A 21904-nucleotide genomic window follows, 5' to 3' on the forward strand; every position below is an offset into this window, starting at 1 on the left:
AGGAAGTAGAGACGGCTCTGACCCTTCTTGTAGACAGCCTCAGTGTTCTTTGACCAGTCCAGTTTATTGTCAATTTGTATCCCCAGGTATTTGTAATCCTCCACCATTTTCACACTGACCCCTTGGATGGAAGCAAGGGTCACTGGTGCCTTAGCCCTCCTCAGGTCCACCACCAGCTCCTTAGTCTTTTTCACATTAAGCTGCAGATGATTCTGCTTACACCATGACAAGTGAGTGTTTGGTCAAATTAGCTGAGATACAAAGTGCTGGGCTGCTTCTGAACGAACACACACACACAAACAAATCAACCACCTCTTGCCCCATTGATGGACGGGTCTGTTTTTCTACATTGGCTTCATTAGTGACCACAGAGCACAAAGAACTGGACTACTGGACTGAATATAAGTTATCCTCGACTCTGAGAGACTGTCTAAGAGTGTAGATCGAAATAAGTAAAAGTTATTATCAAAGTACATACAGTTCTTTCTAAGAAATATTCACCCCCCCATTTGGAAATTTTCATATTTTGTTGGACTTAATTTGGCTTTATTGACACTGATCAGCAAAAGAGACTCTTTTGCAACCCAGTAAAAACAAATTTCTACAAGTAAGTCTAAATTTATTACAGTACTATTATTAAATACAAAATAATTGATTGCATAATTACTCACCCCCTTCAAGGCAGTATTTAGTAAATGCACTTTTGGCAGCAATTACAACCTTGAGTCCGTGTATATAGGTCTCTATCAGCTTTGGACAGTTGGACTTTGCAATTTTTCCCCATTTTTCTTAATAAAACTGCTCAGGCTCTATCAAATTGCATGGGGATCATGAGTTAACAGCCCTTTTTGCCACAAATTCTCAATTGGATTGAGGTCTGGACTCTGACTTAGCCACTCCAAAACATCGACTTTGTTGTTTTTAAACCATTTCTGTGTAGCTTTGGCTTTATGCTTGGGCTTGTCTTCCCAGAAAACAAACCTTCTCCCAAGTTGCAGTTCTCATGCAGACTACATCAGGTTTTCCTCCTGGATTTCCTGTATTTTGCTGCATTCATTTAACCCTCTACCTTTGCAAGTTTTCCAGGGCCTGCGGCAGTGAAGCATCCCCACAGCATGATGCAGCCACCACCATGCTTCACGGTAGGGACGGTGAGTTTTTGATGATTTGTGGTGTTCGGCTTATGCTAAACATAGCATTTAGTCTGATGGCCAAAAGCTCAATTTTGGTTTCATCAGACCATAGAACCTTCTTCCGGTTGACTTCAGTCTCCCACGTGCCTTCTGGCAAACTCTAGCCGAGATCTGATATGAGTTTATTCAGCAGTGGCTTTCTCTTTGCCACTCTCCAATAAAGCTACAACTGGTGAATCACCCGGGCAACAGTTGTTGTATGTGCAGTCTCATTCATCTGAGTCACTGAAGCTTGTAACTCCTCCAGAGTTATCATCAGTGTTTTGGTGGCCTCCCTCACTAGTCCCCTTCTTGCACCGTCACTCAACCTGCTCTAGGTAGATTTACAGCTGTGCCATATTCTTTCCATTTCTCGATGATTGATTTAACTGTACTCTAAGGGATATTCAGTGACTTGGAAATGTTATTGTATCCATCTCCTGACTTATGCTTTCCAATAACTTTTAACTGAAGTTGCTTGGAGTGTTCTTCTGTCTTCAAGGTGTAGTTTTTGCCAGGATACTGACTCACCAGAAACTGGACCTTCCAGAAACAGGTTTATTTTTTACTACAATCAATTGAGACATCTAGACTGCACCCAAGTCTCCATAAACAGATCTCCATTTAACTAATTATGTGACTCCTAAAACCAAATGGCTGCACCAGTGATGATTTGGTGCATCATATTAAATTGCAATCAATTATTTTGTGTTTTATACTTGTACTTAATTTAGATATCTGTGTAGAGATCTGTTTTCACTTTGACACAAAAGAGTCTTTTTCTTTTGGTATCAAAAAAGCCAAATTAAATCCACTGTGATTTAATGTTGTAAAATAATAAAACACGAAAACTTCCAAGTGGGGTGAGAGGAGTGAATATTTTCTATAGGTACTGTATAGGTTAAAACCATTTTAATTATTTGAAGAATCAAATCAAAATCAAACCAAGTTTAATTATCATTCAACCATATAAGGATACAGCCAAACAAAACAGCATTCTTCTGAGGTCAAGGTGAAAAACATAGAAACTGCATTCAAAATAGCAAACTAAAAATAACATGGTCACACAAAAGAATATACATACTGTTCGAGAACCTGAGTGGCATGCCCCAAAAATTGATGGCATGGTTCCTGGCAAATCAGCCTAACATTTCCCCAATCAGACACGAACAGGAAGCACCAATGGGAGAGGCCAGTCCCCAACTGAGCACAGATGCGATGCTACACCCAGCTCAGCTGCCTCCTCACCTGGACTGCAGCAGAAGGCAAGCTCAAGGCCTTGAGGTCTAGTCCTTTCTACAACTGAGGCCAAGCAGCTCTCACACCGCCTGTCTTCCCACCAAACAAGGGTAACAGGCCTGAGGTAACTCGCATTATCAATGTCGAACAGGGTCATGCGATCGCCAGAGAAACATCCAAGACGATCATCTGCGCCTACACTGCACGCTGCTTTCACAAACCAGCTCCAAGGCCTTTGAATAGCAGGCAGCAACATGGTTTGCACCCAAGCCACCTCCTCTGAGCTATCTGGCTCCTCCAACACACCAGCTGACTCCTCCTCTGACACTCTGGCCAACTCCTCCTCTGACACTCTGGCCGGCTCCTCCTCTGACACACTGGCCAACTCCTCCTCTGATGCACTGGCCAACTCCTCCTCTGATGCACTGGCCGGCTCCTCCTCTGACACTCTGGCCGGCTCCTCCTCTGACACTCTGGCTGGCTCCTCCTCTGACACTCTGGCCGGCTCCTCCTCTGACGCACTGGCCGGCTCCTCCTCTGACACTCTGGCCGGCTCCTCCTCTGACACACTGGCCAACTCCTCCTCTGATGCACTGGCCAACTCCTCCTCTGACGCACTGGCCGGCTCCTCCTCTGACACTCTGGCCAACTCCTCCTCTGACACTCTGGCCGGCTCCTCCTCTGACGCACTGGCCGGCTCCTCCTCTGACACTCTGGCCAACTCCTCCTCTGACACTCTGGCCGGCTCCTCCTCTGACCCACTGGCCAACTCCTCCTCTGACACACTGGCCGGCTCCTCCTCTGACACACTGGCCAACTCCTCCTCTGATGCACTGGCCAACTCCTCCTCTGACACTCTGGCCGGCTCCTCCTCTGACGCACTGGCCGGCTCCTCCTCTGACACTCTGGCCGGCTCCTCCTCTGACGCACTGGCCGGCTCCTCCTCTGACGCACTGGCCAACTCCTCCTCTGACACTGGCCGGCTCCTCCTCTGACACACTGGCCAACTCCTCCTCTGACGCACTGGCTGGCTCCTCCTCTGACACACTGGCTGGCTCCTCCTCTGACACTCTGGCCGGCTCCTCCTCTGACACACTGGCCGGCTCCTCCTCTGACACACTGGCCGGCTCCTCCTCTGACGCACTGGCCAACTCCTCCTCTGACACTCTGGCCAGCTCCTCCTCTGACGCACTGGCCAACTCCTCCTCTGACACTGGCCGGCTCCTCCTCTGACACACTGGCCAACTCCTCCTCTGATGCACTGGCCGGCTCCTCCTCTGACGCACTGGCCGGCTCCTCCTCTGACACTCTGGCTGGCTCCTCCTCTGACACTCTGGCCGGCTCCTCCTCTGACACTCTGGCCGGCTCCTCCTCTGACGCACTGGCCGGCTCCTCCTCTGACGCACTGGCCAACTCCTCCTCTGACACTGGCCGGCTCCTCCTCTGACGCACTGGCCAACTCCTCCTCTGACACTGGCCGGCTCCTCCTCTGACGCACTGGCCGGCTCCTCCTCTGACACTCTGGCTGGCTCCTCCTCTGACGCACTGGCCGGCTCCTCCTCTGACACTCTGGCTGGCTCCTCCTCTGACACTCTGGCCGGCTCCTCCTCTGACACTCTGGCCGGCTCCTCCTCTGACACACTGGCCGGCTCCTCCTCTGACACACTGGCCGGCTCCTCCTCTGACGCACTGGCCAACTCCTCCTCTGACACTCTGGCCGGCTCCTCCTCTGACACTCTGGCCGGCTCCTCCTCTGACACACTGGCCAACTCCTCCTCTGACGCACTGGCCGGCTCCTCCTCTGACACACTGGCCGGCTCCTCCTCTGACACTCTGGCCGGCTCCTCCTCTGACACTCTGGCCGGCTCCTCCTCTGACACTCTGGCTGGCTCCTCCTCTGACACTGGCCGGCTCCTCCTCTGACACTGGCCGGCTCCTCCTCTGACACACTGGCGAACTCCTCCTCTGACACTCTGGCCGGCTCCTCCTCTGACACTGGCCGGCTCCTCCTCTGACACTGGCCGGCTCCTCCTCTGACACACTGGCCGGCTCCTCCTCTGACACTGGCCAACTCCTCCTCTGACACTGGCCGGCTCCTCCTCTGACACTCTGGCTGGCTCCTCCTCTGACGCACTGGCCGGCTCCTCCTCTGACACTCTGGCCGGCTCCTCCTCTGACGCACTGGCCGGCTCCTCCTCTGACGCACTGGCCGGCTCCTCCTCTGACACACTGGCCGGCTCCTCCTCTGACACTCTGGCCGGCTCCTCCTCTGACACACTGGCCGGCTCCTCCTCTGACGCACTGGCCGGCTCCTCCTCTGATGCACTGGCCGGCTCCTCCTCTGATGCACTGGCCGGCTCCTCCTCTGACACTCTGGCCGGCTCCTCCTCTGACACACTGGCCAACTCCTCCTCTGACGCACTGGCCGGCTCCTCCTCTGACACACTGGCCAACTCCTCCTCTGACGCACTGGCCAACTCCTCCTCTGACACACTGGCCGGCTCCTCCTCTGACACACTGGCCAACTCCTCCTCTGACGCACTGGCCGGCTCCTCCTCTGACACTCTGGCCGGCTCCTCCTCTGACGCACTGGCCGGCTCCTCCTCTGACACACTGGCCAACTCCTCCTCTGACACACTGGCCAACTCCTTCTCTGACGCACTGGCAGGCTCCTCCTCTGACACTCTGGCCGGCTCCTCCTCTGACACTCTGGCCGGCTCCTCCTCTGACACACTGGCCAACTCCTCCTCTGACGCACTGGCCGGCTCCTCCTCTGACACACTGGCCAACTCCTCCTCTGACGCACTGGCCAACTCCTCCTCTGACACACTGGCCGGCTCCTCCTCTGACACACTGGCCAACTCCTCCTCTGACGCACTGGCCGGCTCCTCCTCTGACACTCTGGCCGGCTCCTCCTCTGACGCACTGGCCGGCTCCTCCTCTGACACACTGGCCAACTCCTCCTCTGACACACTGGCCAACTCCTTCTCTGACGCACTGGCAGGCTCCTCCTCTGACACTGGCCGGCTCCTCCTCTGACACTCCTTTGAGCCACGCCACCCAGCAAACCACCGATTTAACGCTAGCCTAATCAAGACCAATTCACCTCCCAACCGGTACGTCTTTGGACCATGGAAAGAGACCGAAGCACCTGGGGAAAACACACACATTCCAGGGAGAGAATGCAAAATTTCCTTACAGAATGGCGGCAGAACTCCGGAACACCCCGAGCTGTAATAACATCATGCTAACTGCTATGTTACCACGGCTACCAAAGGGAGCGAGCATTTTTATTTTATTTTACAGGGTGGAGTAGGCCCTAATGACCCAGCAAACGCACATCCCTGATTAGCACCCACCTAATCACGGAACAATTTACAATGATCATTGAATCTAACCCTTTGGGCTGTGGGAGGAAACCGGAAGACGTGGAGGGAACTGGAGCACCCTGAGAAAACCCACACGTTCCACAGGCAAGACTTTCAGAAACTCCTTACAGAGTGGTACCAGGATTAAACTCTGAACTCTGGAACAGCCCGAGCACAGTCACCACTATGCTACCATGGCATTCTGAGAGCTCCCAGCATTTTCTGTCTTTGATTACCAGCATCTACAGCTTTTGTTTTTGATTTCCATTTAATTCAGCTGCACAATGCACTGTCAAAGTCAAAATAAATTTATTATCCAAGTATGTACATGTTACCATATACGACCTAAAGATTCATTTTCTTGCAGGCATTCACAGGGGAAAAAAAGTAATACAGTAAAAAATTATACACAACAAAAATCTAAGAAGCAAACAATTTGTAAAAGAGGACAAATTGTGCAAACAAAATATTGTGTTACTGAGAACGTGTCCTTCAAAGTGTGTCATAGGTCATAGAATCAGCTCAGAGTTGAGCTTAGTGGGATTATCCATGCTGGTTCAAGAGCCTGATGGTCATAGGGTAATAACTGTTCCTGAACCTGGTGGTGTTGGACTTAAGGACTCTCTATACCTCCTGCCTAATGGTAGTAGTGAGAAGACACCATGGACTTGGTGCTAGATGTTGCTTTCTTGTGGCAGTGCTCCATGTAAATATGCTCAATGGTGTAGAAGGCTTTGCTTGTGATGGACTGGGCTGTAGCCACCACTCTCTGTTCTTTCCTGGCGTTGGTGTTTCTAATCTCATTTCAAGTGAATCTAGATCGTAAGGGCACATGCAATTCCCACATGGGCCAGTCTTGTAGCTTCACCCAGTTTTGAACCAAGATGGCATTAGAGATGTGTTACAGGTTTCAATTATGAAAGACGTCAAATGTTTGCTTTAATAGTATGGTTTGGTAGCATGGTAGGTAGAACTGCACAGTTTTGCTAAAAGTAACAAATATTAAATAAACAGAACAGTTACAAGGAAGGTCTTCAGCATGCATAGGTTGATTGGCGTTGAATAAACTGCCTGATGGAGACAGGAGATGCAAAGGCACTAAGACACAGCAGGATTCTTGATTCCACTGTAACATAGGAAGTGCTGGAGGAACTCAACAGGTCACACATAATCTTGGATGGAAAATGGACAGTCAATCGTTTGGGTCGAGACCCTTTATCTGGACTAAAAGAGCAGAGGGGAGAGAGTGTGAAATAGTTGAGGGAGGGGACGGAGCAAGGGCTGGCAGATGTTGCAATGGGCAGACAGAGAGAAGGGAGTGTGGAAATAATGGCAGAAAATTGCAGGTGATAGGTGGAAGTGACAAAGAGCAGAAAGTATTAAATGCAAGGTATTCTGCAGATGGTGGAAATCCAGAGTAACACACACAAAATGCTGAAGGAACTCAACAGGTCAGGCAGTGTCTATGGAAAAGAACAGAGCTGATGTTTTGGGCCGCGACCCTTCGTCTTCTAAGTTCAGCCAAGCCTTTGGGAAGCAGAAAGGAAGACAAGGAGAAGACAGATTTTTGTTGAAACAATTGTTCAGAAGGTAGGAGAGTACTATTGAAGAGTTTTGGCCTGAAACATTGACTGTTAATTTCCATCCACTGAGCCCGTTTGAACTGCCGAGTTCCTCCAGTGTTTACTGTGTGTTGCTCAAGATTTCCAGCAGAATCTCTTCGTTATGGAGAGCTTAAATATTCCTTTCCTGGTTCCAAGTCCTCATGTATTTAAATTACTAGCAAGAACGTTCTTCACGATTGCACAAACCTTGGCTTGCAAATAGTTATTATATAACAAATAAAAAATATTATGGAAATATGAAAAAGAACACACACAGCTATACACTGTTGCCAAGGGGTAAAGCAAATGGCTGTATAGTTTGCTATGCTATGAATATGCTCTATTAATTTTTTAAAGTCCCACAGTGAGACATAAGTATATTTTATGTAAAGCACTATTGTAAAGTAATGAAAAACTAATATAATTTATCAGTGAATAGGGAGCGATGCAGGCGTGACAAATGTTCAATGTTTACTAAATGCCCAATTAAATGAATAATAATAGTGTCCTTCACAACATAAATGTATTAAAATAGGGACTACTGGAATGGGTTGGGTGTTTACTTCATGGGTTGTTAGTCAGAAGAATTTACCTTCTGGTCCATCTACCTGAAGTGTGCTTGGTTAGACACAACCAATGGGAATCATTTATACAAGAATGTGTATTACAAGGAAATGCTGCACTGGTGCATCTTGGGATTGAAACTGGAATTGTACCAAGAAACAGTGGAAAGCTTGTCTTGCATACTGTTCATATTACACAGCATGGTGAAGTAGAACAAGCTAAGCCAATAACTGTGGTAAACTATGTGTATACCTGTCTGGATACGCCCCTCTGCTGACTGCTCCTGTGGCTCCTCCCACAGACCCCTATATAAAGGCGATTGCAGGCACTGCTCCTCCCTCAGTCTCCAAGATGTTGTGGTCACTTCTGCTGCTAATAAAAGCCTATTGTTCGCCTCCCGTCTCCGAGAGTTATTGATGGTGCATCAATTTTATTAGCAGCATTTTAAAATACGGAGAGCATTTTACGACCCGAAGGATTGGATATTGGCTCTCAATCTCCGGAAGCCAGCATCGCTTTTGAACTCTGGCTTGCATGCTTCCAATCGTACCTGGAAGAGATTCATGTGACCGAGCCTGCAACGTTGCACAAAATTCTCCTCTCCAGGGTCAGGGACCTGATCAGGGACCTGCTGACCTACCGAGGGGCACTGGACGCCCTCAAAAGATAATACCTGCAACCGGTGAACACCGTCTACGCAAGACATCGCTTAGCGACACGGCGGCAGTGTGCCGGAGAGTCGGGTGCTGAGTTTGTCTGAGCCCTACAGACACTTGTGCGGGACTGACGGCAGAGCGGCCTGCAGAGCTGCTAGTAAGAGACGCCTTCGTTACGGGGATCAGGTCAGTGTAAGTGCGCCAGCGGCTGCTGGAACATGCCGATCTCACCTTACATTCGGCGATCAAGCTGGACGACACGCTGGAGGCCGCACTGCACGATGCTGATGCTGTCCAGGCGCGCGATCTCCTGCTGGCCCTGTGGACGCTGCAGACCCCGCAACCCACCGGCGAATCAACCTCGGCTGCTGCCAGTCGTGAGTCTGTGAAGTCCCCGCTACCCGCCGGCGAATCAGCCACAGCTGCTGCTAGTCGCAAGTCCATGAAGTCCCCGCAACCCGGCATATCGACCACGGCTGCTGCCAGTCGCAAGTCTGTGCAGTGTTATTTCTGCGGACTCAAAAAGCACCCCGGAAAACGCTGCCTGGCCTGAGAAGCTACCTGCTCCAGCTGCAGAAAGAAGGGCCACTTCGCCAAGGCCTGTAAGTCCAAACCATGAACGGGGTCAAGCAGCGCCGAGTGCGAGGCATGGGGGCGGCCATCTTTGTCGGCGCCACCTCGCCCCGCCCCCGACCCACGGTTGCTTACCGGGCACCAAGATGGCGATGCAACTCTGGCCTCCGTGACCCTTGACCAAAGCGCTCCGCATAAGCTCGCAAGGTCAATGATGGACATCCTGGTGGAGGGGCACAGGACTCGCTGGCTATTTGACACGGGCAGCACTGAGAATTTTATTCACCCGGACACAGTGCAATGCTGCGGACTCGCAACGCGGCCGGTAAGCCAGAGGGTCACCATGGCTTCTGGATCGCATTCCACAGACATCCGGGGGGTGGGGGGGGGGTTGTGTAGCGACATTGGTGGTGCAAGGCACAGAATATCAGGACTTTGCGTTACTGGTCATGCCTCAACTGTGTGCCCCTGTGCTATTGGGGCTGGACTTCCAGAGCCGCCTGAAAAGTGTGACAATGGAGTATGACGGGCCCCTCCCACCAATCACTGTCAGAAACCCTCAGTTTTGTGGGACTTCGTCATATACCCCGCTACTGACCACACACACACACCGACCCACACGTCCCACCCAGCACCATGCCGACAGCTGCGCTACTGACACCACTTGCAGCCTCTCCACCCTCAAGATCCCTCCCCCACCCGCTGTTCGCCAGCCTGACCCCCGATTGTAAACCTGTGGCAACTAAAAGCAGGAGGTACAGCGCGGGGGACAGGGCCTTCATTAAGTCGGAGGTGCAGCGGCTGCTCAGGGAGGGGTTTATTGAGCCAAGCACAAGTCCTTGGAGGGCCAGTCTGTGCTGAGTGCAAACCGCACTTCTACCATCCTGAACAGGCACAACTTATCAACTTAGCAACTAAGTGTCGACTTTAAGGGCCCCCTTCCCTCCACCGACCGCAATGTCTACTTTCTCAACATAATCGACGAGTACTCGCGGTTCCCCTTTGCCATCCCCTGCCCCGATACCACTGCCATGTCCGTCACAAAAGTCCTGCGCCAGCTCTTCACTCTGTTCGGATATCCCTGCTATATCCACAGTGATAGAGGGACCTCATTTATGAGTGACCAGCTGCGCCAGTAAATGCTGGCTTGGGGTATTGCTACTAGTAGGACTACGAGCTATAATCCCCGGGGGAATGGGCAGGTGGAGAGGGAGAATGCCACTGTGTGGAAGGCCACACTCTTAGCCCTTAGGTCAAAGGGATTGCCGGTCTCTCGCTGGCAGGAGGTCCTCCTGAGGCACTCCATTCCATCCACCAATGCCACCCCTCATGAGCGACTCTTTTCTTTTCTCAGGAAGTCTGCCACTGGGACCACCCTACCAGCTTGGCTGACATCCCCAGGGCCAGTGCTGCTCCGGAAACATGCGAGGAGCAATAAATACTCCCCGATGTTTGAGAGGGTTCACCTACTTCATGCGAACTCCCAGTATGCCTACGTGGTCTTACCTGACGGGTGGGAGGACACGGTCTCCGTCCGCGACCTGGCGCCTGCAGGAGCACCAGACCCCTACCCTGAACACTCCACGGTGACTATGTACCCTGTACCCACCAATGTATATACCCATAAGACACCACGCACACCAAGCCCTACACAGACACCTCATGACACTTCCATACCAGGCATCACGCACATGCAGGAGGGGTTACTGATGCCTAATGGGCTGGCACCTCAAGTCAGGCAGGAGCCAGCACAACCACCGTCACCGGTGCAATCACCACCAGTGCTACCTAGATCGCAGCGACAGACTTAACCACCTGATAGACTTAACCTGTAAATATACTTGTAAGAAACTTCGCCCTGTGGGGACTCGCTTTAAAACAAAGGGGAGGGTGAATGTGGTAAACTATGTGTATATCTGTCTGGACATGCCCCCCCCCCCACCACTGACTGCTCCTGTGGCTCCTCCCACAGACCCCGGTATAAAGGCGATTGGAGGCACTGCTCCTCCCTCAGTCTCCAGGATGCTGTGGTCACTTTTGCTGCTAGTAAAAGCCTATCGTTCGCCTCCCGTCTCCGAGAGTTATTGATGGTGCTTCAATAACAGAATGCAGAATAAAGCGAAACAGCAACAGACGAGGTAAATTGTGAGGTCAAGAGTCCATTTGTGGTACAAGAGGTCCATTCAACAGTCTAATAACAGTGGGATAGAAGCTATCCTTGAGTGTGCTTTCAGGTTTTTGTCTGATGGGAGAGGGGAGAAGAGGGAATGTCTGGGGGTGGGTGGGAGTTTTGGATTATCCTGGCTGCTCGACTAAGGCAGAGAGAAATGTGGATGGAATCTGGGGTCCCTGTGATGTGCTGAACTGTGTCCACAACTCGGTGCAGTTTGCTGCAGTCACTTGCAGGGCAGTTGATTTACCAAGCTGCCATGAACCCAGATTGCATTGATAAAGGTGTCTTCTTATGTTGGAGAAGATTGCAAGGATTTCAAGAGTCTCATTGTGGCCTTAACTTTAGTTGTGTTCTACTATGGAGTCATACAGCATGGAAAGAGATTCTTTGAAATGTGCATGCTACTGTTTGTGAAACCTCAGTGAGTGTAAATAGACAATGTTACCAACAGATGCCACGTCTGGCAGAGTTCAGGACTGGTAGGATTTGTAGAAATGGCTGAATAGATCAGCAAGGCAATGGAGCTGTCTGCTACAAAAGAGCAAGAGCAGGTTCAAGGTTGGAGATGTACGTCTGACTGGTTTAAAACAATTGGAAGTATTGCATTCATAGGACACAAGTGTTGTAAAGCAAGGATATTTTATTGATTTTATTCTATTTCGATTCATGACACCCCGCAACACATGACAAATCTGATTAACCCTGACCAAATCGCAGAACAATTGACAAAGACCAATTAGCCTGCCCAGTACACCTTTGAACTGTGGGAGGTAACCAGAGGCCCTGTGGAATACCCACGCGTTCCACAGTGGTGGTGGGGGTATGGAGGAACGTACAGAGACAACTTATAGAGTGGCACTGCAATTGAACTCTGAACTCCAAACCCCAGAGCGCTCCAGGATATAATAGTGTTGTGCTAACTGCTACGCTACCATGGCACCCATTGTCAGAGTGGAATAAGCTGCCAATGAAAGTGGTAGAGGGGGAGTCAATTTCACCATTTAAGAAAAATTTGGAGAAGTACATGGAAGGGAGGGGTCTGGAAGCTTATGCTAGGGATCTTGAACCTGCTGCTGTTAGCTTCAGTTAGCAGCCAGAATTCTAAAAAAAATACAATTGTCATTGAATACTACAACATGGAAACAGGCCATTCAGCCCATCCAGTTGTACCAAACTATTATTCTACCTAGTCCCATTTACCCATCCCACCTCTCCCATCCATGTATTTCCAAATTCCTCTTAAATGTTGAAATCAATTATCTTAAGGATAATTTATCTTTAAGATAATTTTTTGAGGCATTGTAAGTGTTGTTACTTTGATGTACCTGTGTATTTTGAATAACAATAATAATAAAAAGAATTGAAAAGAAAGAAATGTTGAAATCAAACTCACATCCATCACTTCTGCTGGGAGCTTGTTTCACAGTCGCACCACTTTCTCAGTGAAGAAGTCCCCCCTTAGAATCCCCTTTAACACTTCACCTTTCACACTTAACCTATGACCTCTCATTCTAGTCTCACTCAACCTCAGTGGAGAAAGCCCACTTGCATTTATCTATCTGCATATTCCTCATAATTATGTTTATGTTATAACAGTACATATAAAAAACAGCAGGAGATATTCAGCAAGTCATGGGAGCACCTATGGAGAGATAAAGAGGGCAGTTGATATCCGGGGCATGATCAGCCATAATGAAATGGTGGAGCAGACTCGATGGACCAAATGGCCCAATTATGCTTTGATATCTTACATTTTTATATCAGCCGATGTCATATTCAGTGACCTACTCCTGCTATGTTTTTTTTTCATATTCTTGTCTCAGTCTTTCACATTGATATATTTTCATTAAAACTAAGAAATCGTTATAAGAGACCTAGTTTTTAAGGAAAAAGGAGAAAACCTTCAACAATAGTGTCATAGAGTAACCTCAGTGTAGAAACAGGCCCCTTGGCCAATCTTGGCAATGCTGAACCATTACTCTGCCTAGTCCCATAGACCAGTGCCTGGATCACAGACCACAGCCCTCCATACCCCTCACATCCATGTACCTATCCACATTTCTCTTATCCTCCATTATCAAAACATTACCTCATCGTCTCTCCTCTCAATCAGACAAGGGCATGCTTCCATTTTTACATCTTTCCTATTTTCTCTACAATAGGATGTTGGGGGTTTTATTTGAATGGAAAGTCTATTAGGAAAATGGAGAATTTACTTAAATTAACTTTAGAGCACAGAAGGTTAAAAGTAGATCTAATGCTGATGCATACAGTAAATTAATGTATAGATTTGATAGTATATATGAAGTGAAAATAGCTCCTATTGCAAAGAAACTAATGAACAAGAAACAGATGTGTTTATTGTTTAAGTGTTACAGACAGACGAAGGAAATAATTTTTACATGAAGCTGGAATGGACTTCTTAAAAAGACAGTGGGTTCAAATGTAAAAGCAGCATTCAAAACAAGATTGTACAAATGTTGAAAGGGGAACAAAAAGATAATGTTGTACAGAAAAAGCAGGCTAGCTCTGTCTGATTAGGTATGATGGGCTGAATGGACACAGAGAGCCATACCACATGGGAACAGGTCCTTCAGACCACTGACTCCATGCAGTTCATAAAGGAACCGTCTTCACTAATCTCATTTCAGTCTTCTCACATTCCTATCTGATCCCTTGAGGTTCTGCTACACCACAGACGATGTAACACCAACCCGCCAATCTGGTGTCAGGTGACATCTGTGTATCAGGAGGAAAAGCTATGCTGTCACACGGAGAATGTGTAAACGCCACACAAGTTGGAAGTTCTACCAGCTCTCTATGCTGTCTTCTGCTCCACGGGACTGTGGGATCATGGACCAATTGTGCCTATGTGGACCAAAATGTCCACTTCAGCTAGTCCTATTTGCCCGCTTTTGGTCCATGTTCTTCTAACCTTTCCTGTCCATCTACCTGCCCAAGCTCCTTTCACAAGAGAATCTGCAGATGCTGGAAATCTTGAGCAACACACACAAAATGCTGGAGGAATTCAGCAGGTCAGGCAGCATCTATGTAGGGGAAAGAACAGTCCACCTTTCAGGCTGAGACCCTTCGTCAGGAAAGGAGCAGGGAAGAAGCTTGAATAGGAAGGTGGGGGGAGGGGAAGGAGTACCATGCAGGTGATAGATGAGACCAGGTGAGGGTGAGTGGGAGGGGAAGGTGTTGAAGTAAGAAGCTGGGAGGTAAGAGGTGGAAGAGGTAAAGGGCTGCCCAAAAAGGATGTGTTTTACATTCTGTTAATGTGCTGTACCTCACTCAACAGCTCACTCTGGCAGCTCTTTCCATATCATGACCACCCTCTGAGTGAAAAATTTGCCCCTCAGTTCCCTATTAAACCTCTCCCCTCTCAAATTAAATCTATGCGCTCTTGTTCTTTATTCCCCAACCCTGGGAAAATGGTTCTTATTTCAAAGAGAATTTCCTCGTCGTAAAGATTGTAGACGTGAAAGCTGCCAGGAGTGTAAAAGTTGTTTCTTCCTTTTATAAACCTCTGTCGGATCTGATTGAAATTGATCGCTGTTGAAAACACATGGCCAACAAGGGACACTTACTCACTGCAGTGGAATACTGTTGTTCACCTTTGCAAGGACACTGTTTCCAATTAAGAGCTTTATTTGCCATTACTACCCGACTCAGGCAAATTTTGATAAAGTAGATAAAAAGAAAAAAAACAATAACTTAGAAGAAAACACAACAGATAGTTTGTGTGCAGCAATAAAACAAATATTCTGACCAAACTCCTTTAGACTGCCACATTAACATAAAGCATGGCTTTCTGGAATTATTGCTAGAGCTAATCTCTTAAGTCTCAGGCACCATGTTGCACTCACTGAATAACCTGTCGGTCATGATGCATTGCCTGTTTTTTTTTCCCCTTAAACACACAGCGAAAAGATTTACGATCATTGAAATAGAAATACAGAGTCATCTGCATGGGTGAGGAAAAAACAGAATTCACTTGCATCTTGGGTTCCTGGGAAGGTCAAAGGCAGCTCACACATTACCTACCCCTTACTATTAACACCTATTAGCTCCACAATATGAGCCTGTGACACCTTCATTCGGGCTTCGGTTGAACTCATAAAGCGGACTTTCTCTTGTGTCCCCACTACCTCTCCCATCCACCCTTTGGCCTGTAACTTGGTTAATACAGGCAAACATGAGATGAAAATTATGTATTTTTGGATTGATTAATCACAAAACCCAGTCAGACAGAAAATAAGACTATCCAGAGGAGTGCTGTCTGAAGAAAGCAGCAACCATCGTCTAGGACCCCCGCCATCCAGGTCACGCTTTCTTCTCACTGCTACCACGGGCAGGAGGTGAAAGAGCCCCATGCTGATCACCTCCAGTTTTAACCATCAGGTTGCTGAACCAGTAAGGATAACGTCACTTATCCCAACACTACAACCAATGGACACACGTTCAACAACTCATGTTCTCAGTATAGCTTATTTACTTATTAATTTGTATTAATATTAGTTTATTTTGTATTTTCACCGATCGTCTTCTTTGGCACATTGTTTGTCGGTCTCTGTGGTAATTTGTCATTGTTTCTTTTGTTCTACTGTGAATGCCTGTTAGGAAATAAATCTCAGACTAGTATATTGTGACATATAAATATTCTAATAATAAATTGACTTTGAACATTGAACTCATTAATTTCCCAGACATCTTTAAATCTATTTCTTTAGACAAAATGCAGACGTGAGAGAAACCACAAATGCTGAAAGACTGGAGCCGACCTGACCTGCTGTGTTCCTCCAGCATTTTGATGTGTGTTGTTCCTTTGGGAAAGTTTCTGTCGGGCTCAGTATCCTCTGACGCCTGTTACAGTTAAAGTTTTGTGAAGTGCCCCAGGAAGTTTGTCTCCATATAAATGGAAATGTAATTTAAGAGAGATGGCCTAAGATTTTGGGTGGTGGGATGGGGAAACATCACTACCAAAGGAGGTATAAGGCACTTCTTCCCTTCTCTAGCCTGCAGGGCACCCTTGGGCAAGATGTAGCACCTGCATAGCCCCCCGGATAGAGTCATGTGAAGTGATGGGAGATGGTAGTGGATGGTTGTATGAGCAGCTGGTACATATCACAGGTCCTGGCTGTGTGACCACTGATGCCAGGCAGACAATCTCTGAAGAGTATTGATAATGAATGGCTAGTCATCCATCTTCTAAAGACACTGCCAAGAAGAAGGCATTGGCAACCCACTTCAGTGGAAAAATTTACCGAGAACAATCATGGTCAGGACCATGACCGCCCAATTCATATGATACGACACATAATGATAATGAAGATGATATAAATTGATTACAAGCCAAAATCCATACCAAATTCAGCCAACAATTGGTTTAGGACAACTCACACAAAAGTATATTGGGCTGAAAGGAAATACAGGAGCCTTAGGTCCCACACCATCAGGTCAGGAACAGTTATTACCCTTCAACCATCAGGCTCCTGAACCAGTATGGATAACTTCACTCACCTCAACTCTGAATTGATTCACTCACTTTCAAGGAATCTACAACTCAGGCTCTCAGTTTTATTTATTTGCTTCTTATTTGCATAGTTTGTTCTCTTTTGCACATTGGCTGTCAATGTTCGCTTATGTATAGTTTTTTTCACAAATTCCATTGTGTTTCTGTATTTTCCTGTGAATTCCAGCAAGGAAATGAATCTCAGGGTAGTATATGGTAGAACTATAGAACCATAGAATATTACAGCACAGAAACAGGCCTTTTGGCCCTTCTTGGCTGTGCCGAACCATTTTTCTGCCTAGTCCCACTGACCTGAACCTGAACCATATCCCTCCATACACCTCTCATCCATGTACCTGTCCAAGCTTTTCTCAAATGTTAAAAGTGAACCGGCATTTACCACTTCAGCTGGCAGCTCATTCCATGCTCCCACCCCTCACTGTGTGAAGAAGCCCCCCAAATGTTCCCTTTAAACTTTTCCCCCTTCATCCTTAACCCATGCACTCTGGTTTTTTTCTCCCCTGGCCTCAGTGGAAAAAGCCTGCTTGCATTCACTCTATCTATACCCATCGTAATTTTATATACCTCTATCAAGTCTCCCCTCATTCTTCTACGCTCCAGGGAATAAAGTCCTAACCTATTCAACCTTTGACTGTAACTCAGTTTCTCAAGTCCCAGCAACATCCTTGTAAACCTTCTCTGCACTCTTTCAACCTTATTAATATCCTTCCTGTAATTCGGTGACCAAAATGTACACAATACTCCAAATTCGGCCTCACCAGTGCCTTATATAACCTCACTATTACATTCCAACTCTTATACTCAGTACTTTGATTTATAAAGCCAATGTACCAAAAGCTCTCTTTACTACCCTATCTACCTGTGATGCCACTTCTGGGGAATTTTGTATCTGTATTCCCAGATTCCTCTGTTCCACTGCACTCCTCAGTGCCCTACCATTTACCTTGTATGTTCTACCTTGGTTTGTCCTTCCAAAGTGCAATACCTCACACTTGTCTGTATTAAACTCCATCTGCCATTTTTTCAGCCCATTTTTCCAGCTGGTCAAAATCCCTCTGCAAGCTTTGAAAACTTTCCTCACTGTCCACTACACCTCCAGTCTTTGTATTGTCAGCAAATTTGCTGATCCAATTTACCACATTATAATCAAAATCATTTATATAGATGTCAAATAACAATGGACCTAGCACTGATCCCTGTGGCACACCACTAGTCACAGGCCTCCATTCAGAGAAACATTCCTCCACTACCACTCTCTGGCTTCTGCCATTGAGCCAATGTCTAATCCAATTTATGACCTCACCATGTATACCTAGCGACTGAATCTTCCGAACCAACCTCCCATGCAGGACCTTGTCAAAGGCCTTACTGAACTCCATGTATACAACATCCACTGCCTTCCCTTCATCCACTTTCCTGATAACCTCCTCGAAAAACTCTATAGTTTTGTTAAACATGACCTACCACGCATAAAGCCGGGTTGACTCTCCCTAAAAAGTCCCTGTCTACTTGTAGATCCTATCTCTTAGTACTCCTAATACTTGTAGATCCTATCCCTTAGTACTCCTAATACTTGTAGATCTTATCTCTTAGTACTCCTTCCAATAATTTACCTACTACCAACGTCGAACTTATCGGCCTGTAGCAGACAATTTTTTGATATTAAATACACTTGGACTTTGATCTTTAGTATAGGCTGGCCAAATAAACAAGTCATGCTCCCATCATCCATTGTAAATACTATGGAGAAGTTTACACTTCACCCTGTCGGATAATATGCTCCCAATTGAATTTGGATCTGTTAATTTCTCTTATTGACAACTGCGCGGCAGAAATGCAGCCCGTCAAACTTTCTGAAACTTCAAACGCTGACAGTGACATTGAAAACAAATGTCAATCTTTTCAGTGGTGCAGGTGGGGTTAAGGAAGGAGTCAGCTTTTCTTTCTGCAGGAAGCATGCAGCGTAATTTAATGACAAATACAACCAACACCATCGCGCAAACCGGCCTCCATTGTTTCCATCTGCACCTCCCTCTGGCTCAGGAAAGAAGTCACCATAATCAAGTCTCCTTCCCACTCTGGCCATTCTCTCTTCTCACCCTTCCTGTTAGGCAGAAGATACAAAAACATGAAACCACAGCCTGCTGCTATTCGATTCTTCAGTCACCTTCTTTCAGGCTAAAAATGAATTCTTGGTGTCCCAATCAATATTGTTGTGACCCTTGCACTTTATTTGTTTACCTGCACTGCGCATTTTTTTTAGTTGCTGCACTGAATTCTACACTTTGTTTTCTTTTTGCTACCTCTGCGTATTGCGGTAGTGGGTAGTGAAGTGGAGGCTTGTCTCTACCAAAGGAGGTGTAAGGTGTTTCTTCCTTCCGCTAGCTTGCAGGTCACCCTTGGGCAAGGTACGGCACCTGCTTAGCCCCCTAATCAGGGTCACATGAAGCTATGGCAACAGGCTGTGGATGGTCGAGTAAGTAGCTAGTGCATATCACAAGTCCTAGTGCCAGTCTCTGAAGAACATTGATAGTAGATGGAGTCATCCATCTTGTTAAGATGCTGCCCAGAAGAAGACAATAGCAAACCACTTCTATAGAAAAACTTGCCAAGAACAATCCTGGTCAAGGAAAGACCATGTTTGCCCACATCATACGACGTCACACATAACAGATGAATGAACTAGTTATAGCAATGATCAGCTTGGATTGCACGCAAACAGTAATGATAATAAGCCAACACAAAGCACACCGCAGCAGCTTGTAAAATTTGGTTAGACCGCATTGGAGTATTGTGTCTCCCACTATTAGGTCATTCCCATTACAGGAAGGATGTGGAGGCTTTGGGGAGTTTCAGAGAAAAATCTCTGGGATTAGAGAGTATTAATTATGAGGAGAAGATGAGCAGATTTGGGTCCTTTTCTCTAGAGCATCAGAGGTTGAGGGGTGTCTGACAGAAGTTTATGATATTATGAGAGGTATAGATAGAGTAGATATTCGGGGTCTCTTTACCAGAGTAGAAATTTCAAACACTGGAGGCTGTAGATTTCAGGTGAGAAGATTTTTTACACTGGGAATGGTTGATGCCTGGGATGGATACTAGGGGTGGTAGTGAATGCAATAGTGGCATTTAATAAGCACTTAGACAGACACGTGAACAAGAAGGAACTGGAGGAATATTGGTCATGTGCTGGAAGATGGGATTAGTTTAACTTGGCATCATGGTTGGCAGAGGTCACGTGGGCTGGAAGGCCAGATCTGTATTGTACTGTTGTGGGTTCTCAAATAGGCCATTTAGCATTCTGACTCCATGCCTGCCCCTTGCAAGAAAACTGCAACTAGATATAATCTCCCTTCTTGTCTTATGAGGATCAGCTGAGTGAGCTCGGGAGTGCTGGTCGTGTGGGACACCCTGTCAGGGGCGGTCATAGAGGTAGGTAGATTAGGGGCATTTAAGAGACTCTTAGATGGGCACATGGATGATAGAGAAATGCAGGGCTATGTAGGAGGGAAAGATTAGATTGACTCGGAGTTGATTAAAAGGTTGGCACAATATCATGGGCAGAAGGGCCTACTGTACTGCAACTTTCTGTTCATTCTATGCTTTGTATCTATACAATTTTATTTTTAAGTACACTGATTCAATTTCCTTTCAACATGCATGACTGACACTAACTGCAAATTGAGCTGCCCGCTGAAGGAATGGGGCTATGTTTTAATCACTCGTGAGCTGTACCTCATGCACTTGTGCACCGTTGCCCTGCCACACAGCCCTACTCCCTGCGTCGAGCTTATTCCTTCTGTGAAGTGTTTGTGCTTTTCCTGTTCAGTGAGCACATGATTCACTCCTGCGCAGGTAATGATTTTCCTTCTCTCTAAATTAGGCTTTCGTTTCCCCCCCACCCCCTCCTTCAGCGAACACACCAATCACCAAAAACAAACTGATGCAATATATTCATTAACTCCATGGAAGAACGCTTGAATTGTCAACATAACAGCATCAGAACTTTTTTCTGTATGCCCAGAGGCTGAGACAGCTAAAAGAATGCGCAGACGCTGGCTACTACACATGCAGAGGAGTTTTTTTTCTCATTTAGAATAATGTTGGGAAAAGCATTTTATTTGTCAGCCTGTTATATAACCTTTGTTGCCCTCAGTCACATGCACACACTATTTTATTAGTCTGCTTCACATCCCTGGAGCTGTTTTTGCTTATAATTTAAGTATATGTCCAAGAGAGAGGAAAGCGTCAAGGGAGATATTTATTTATTTATTTATTCATGGGATGTGGCGTCCCTAATTGAGTAGCCTGCTGAGCCATATTGGTGGGCCTGTAGCCAGCTGCAGATATGAGTCAACAAGGGCTGCAAACCTCCTTCTCTGAGAATATTGACACTGATGGGCTTTTACCATGAGCCATTATGTTCATGGCTATTAATAAAACAAAATTGTCATTCTGGATTTTAAGTCATTATTTTACTTAGGAGACACCGCACGATAACTGGCCATTCCGGCCTAAAGAGCCCATGCTGTCCAAATTCATCCACGTGACCAATTATCCTCCAGACCTGTATCTCTTTGGAACATGGGAGGAAACTGAAGCACCCAGAGGAAGCCCACATGGTCATGGGAAGAACATACAAACTCCTTCAGAATTAGAATCAGGCTCAATATCAACGGCGTATGTCATGAAATTTTTTGCCCTTGGTGACAGCAATACAATGCAATACATAATAGAACAAAGCATGAATTACGGTATATATATATGTATATAAAATAGTTAAATTAAATAAGTAGTGGAAAAATAGAAATAAAAATTAGCGAGGTAGTCACTACAGCGGCATGACTTCAACTCAGGTCTCTGGTGTTATAATGACCTTAAGCTATGTACAGCCCTTTTTGAACTTACATTCCCCAACTCCTGTGGTGGGATTCGATTTCTTGACTCCAGGTCAACTACCAAGAATTATACATGCTCACCCAGTAACTTATCCATCAGTGTGCTGTTTGTGGGTCAGTG

General features: G+C 46.8%; 1 protein-coding gene and 1 long non-coding RNA gene across 2 annotated transcripts in view; one reads left to right on the forward strand and one right to left on the reverse strand.

The window, feature by feature from the left end:
* LOC132404104 (neurexin-3-like) overlaps nt 1-21904 on the reverse strand; it is a 2171528-nt gene that overhangs the window by 825821 nt on the left and 1323803 nt on the right. The gene's annotated exons all lie outside the window — the stretch shown is intronic.
* LOC132389133 (uncharacterized) overlaps nt 8094-21904 on the forward strand; it is an 89591-nt gene continuing 75780 nt past the window's right edge. The window contains exons 1-2 of the long non-coding RNA XR_009510435.1: nt 8094-9501; nt 11149-11314. This is a non-coding gene — a long non-coding RNA (uncharacterized LOC132389133). The remainder of the gene's footprint in view (nt 9502-11148; nt 11315-21904) is intronic.

The sequence above is a fragment of the Hypanus sabinus genome, chromosome 2 (genome assembly GCF_030144855.1).
Source record: "Hypanus sabinus isolate sHypSab1 chromosome 2, sHypSab1.hap1, whole genome shotgun sequence".
NCBI lineage: Eukaryota > Metazoa > Chordata > Chondrichthyes > Myliobatiformes > Dasyatidae > Hypanus > Hypanus sabinus.